This window comes from Myotis brandtii, unplaced genomic scaffold (genome assembly GCF_000412655.1).
Source record: "Myotis brandtii unplaced genomic scaffold, ASM41265v1 scaffold1028, whole genome shotgun sequence".
NCBI lineage: Eukaryota > Metazoa > Chordata > Mammalia > Chiroptera > Vespertilionidae > Myotis > Myotis brandtii.
This window is the reverse complement of record NW_005353448.1, coordinates 158,432-161,576: the sequence shown is the minus strand read 5'-3', so window position 1 is coordinate 161,576 and position 3,145 is coordinate 158,432. Positions and strand designations below refer to the sequence as shown.

The 3,145-nt window shown below is 45.9% G+C and overlaps 1 protein-coding gene across 1 annotated transcript in view; it reads right to left on the bottom strand.

The window, feature by feature from the left end:
* GGACT (gamma-glutamylamine cyclotransferase) overlaps nt 1–3,032 on the bottom strand; it is a gene marked incomplete at its 3' end in the record, with an annotated part of 45,243 nt that extends 42,211 nt beyond the window's left edge. Inside the window, exon 1 of the mRNA XM_014536102.1 lies at nt 2,918–3,032. The remainder of the gene's footprint in view (nt 1–2,917) is intronic.
* Between the last annotated feature and the right edge of the window lie 113 nt (nt 3,033–3,145).

Below are 3,145 nucleotides of genomic sequence, written 5' to 3'. Positions count from 1 at the left end.
GGGTGGGGGGGTAGTTGGGGGTGATCAGATCAGCAGGCAGAGGCAGTTAGGGGTGATCAGGCTGGCAGGAAAGTGGGCAGTTAGGAGCCAGCGGTCCTGGATTGTGAGAGGGATGTCCCAGATTGGAGAGGGTGCAGGCTGGGCTGAGGGGACCCCCTCTTCCTGGGCACGAATTTCGTGCACCGGGCTTCTAGTAGTAATATTAAAAAATGCCCCGTTTTTGGGGGGTGCCTACTGCACTATCTAGGGGTGAAATATTGTGTTGTCTGGAATTTAAACTGCTGCAACAACAGCAAAAAGCCAATAAAGAAATTGTTTTAACAAACTGTTAAATCTATTTGATGGATATATTAAAGTTCATTATATCATTCCCTCTGCTTTTATGTTTGCTTTAATTAAAAAGAAAAATAAACCAGAACCTTGCCCTAACCGGTTTGGCTCAGTGGATAGAGCGTCGGCCTGCGGACTGAAAGGTCCCAGGTTTGAGTCCGGTCGGGGGCATGTACCTTGGTTGTGGGCACATCCCCAGTAGGGGGTGTGCAGGAGGCAGCTGGTCGATGTTTCTCCCTCATCCTCATCGATGTTTCTGACTCTCTATCCCTCTCCCTTCCTCTCTGTAAAAAATCAATAAAATATATTAAAAAACAAAAAATAAATAAACCAGAACCTTGATTAAAAAAAAAAAAGTTTATCACCACACAGCCTATCTCTCCAGGCACGCCTCTCACCTGACCCCACCCCTCCTTACACTAGGTCCAACCTCAGCATATCACTTGCTCCTATATCTCTGAAGACAATTACATTTTAAACTTCTTATCGTTACTCATGGTGTCTACCATCAGGAATGCAACATTACACTCCTCTGCCTATAAAAATTCTACTCTCTGCTCAAGGTCCAGATGTGACCTTCCCCAAGTCCTCCAGCGAGAATTCATCGTTGTGCTCCAACAGCAACCTGCCTCTTTGGCATGCATTCCACCCTTCTCTGCACTTTAGCTATTTACCATGTCTGTTACCTCACAATGCCATACAAACCCCGAGACTTCCAGTAACCAGCTCTCTTCTGTAAACCCACTGGAGGGCCACAATAATAACATCTTACACACCTCTCAGGCCCAACCTAAACAAGGCTTTCTTGCCCTGAGCAGTTTCACTGACAAGAGAGAGACCTTCAATTAAAGAATGGGTGCCTATTAAGAAGATGCTGGTCATGTTTAAGCAATGCTCTCTTAATGAAATCTCTAATAACTAAGGTTTGCACCTTGCTGGCTAAGATCACTTGATTTTGTCCTCCTACTGTCACCTTTGCTTGAGACGGGTCCCTCGGCAAACACTGCTGCCTGCACCATGCCAGCCTGCAGGGCTCCCTACCCCCTCTGAAAGGCCCTGGCTAACGTGGGTGCAAAGCCTTTCGATGACTCCACTTGGAACAGCTGACGCAGGTTAGGACTTTTGAGAGATCTGACTAGATCAGCGGTTCTAAACCTGTGGGTCGCTACCCCTTTGGCGGTCGAACGACCCTTTCACAGGGGTCGCCTAACACCATCCTGCATATCAGATATTTACATGACGATTCATAACAGTAGCAACATTACAGTTATGAAGTAGCAACAAAAATAATTTTATGGTTGGGTCACAACATGAGGAACTGTATTTAAAGGGCCAGAAGGTTGAGAACCACTGTACTAGATCAAATAAAGAGAAAAATGAGCAGGTAATTTAAAAACATAAACAGTGTCAGTTTCTATCTGTGTTCCATGCTACTTCCTGCTGCCCTTTACCCAAGGCCAGCATGAATAACCACCCTCTCTGGGACCAGTGTTAATTGTTAGGGCCCTTGTTAGCAAGGTCGGCTGGTCCAAACTATGTCCGAACAAAAACCCACCAATTAGACATTTTAACTTTGCAAACTCCACTTTTGAAATACAATGCTCTCTGCCAGGTAGGGTGCTTCGGAGTTTCTAGTTTCTCCTGGGAGTCAGTTCAAGAAAACAGCATTTGGGGGAGATGAGGGCAAATCACAGGATCTCTTCATATTAGCATTTCAGTCAACTGTGTGAGACCGGGGAGAACAGTCTTCAGTTGAAGGAAAAAGTGCATACGTACATGCGTGATGAAGACCTACACTTTACATGGGTCAATCCAACTGACTTAGAGATACCCCTTAGTTTTTAATACATGATTTCTCCCTGGGACATGAAGCAAAATTAATAACCTGCTTTTAAAAAAGGGCAACCATGAATTTTCTTATCAGTTCAATATTAACAAAGTAAGCTTGGCGTCAAGAAGGCATGTTCCAATAACTGTGCCCCTATTTAGGGTTTCCAGGGCGATTGTGTTATCTTTGGTCAACAGAGTGAACCAGCAATACAGTGGGGCCTTGACTTACGGGTTTAATTCGTTCCGTTAACTCAAATTACTCTGTCAACTCAATGCAAAAAATCGGCCGAGAGACAGCTGGTATCTCAAAAAACTCGTTAGTCGGGACACTGGTAAGTCAAGGCCCCACTGTAACCGTATTTCGTAATCAAGGCAGTGAGAAAAACAAACTGCTCCAAAATTTCCTAAGTGTCACCAATGGCTCCAAAGGAACCTAAGCTCAAAAACTGGCAAATGCCAGAAGTTTTTATATTTCTTTTGTAGCTTTTGGTCTCCTTACAAACAGGAATCTCTAAAATTAAACACAATTCCAGCCCAGCCAGCATGGCTCAGTGGTTGAGCAGCGACTTAGGGGCCAGGGGGTCACTGGTTTGATTCCTGGTCAAGGGCACAAGCCTGGATTGTGGTCTCGGTCCCCAGTAGGGGGCGTGCAGGAGGCAGCCGATTAATGTTTCTCTCTCATTGATGTTTCTCTCTCTCCCTTCCTCTCCGAAGTCAATAAAAATATATTAATAAATAAAAGAACATTAAAACAAACATCGAAAAGTGTTAAGCCTTATTCAACTGAGAAATCCTTCCATAACCACCTTCTGAAGTCTGCCCTTTTCCCTTATTAGCAACAGCAGTCCACACCTGGAGGCAGGTCGTTCCCGGCAGCGGCACCGCCTCTGCCGAATGAGCCGATCTGGGAACTCAGTTAGCCACCCGGTCCCGGTCCGGTCCCGGCCTGGGCCGGCCCTCCCCCACCTCCTGTCCCCACTGCCCC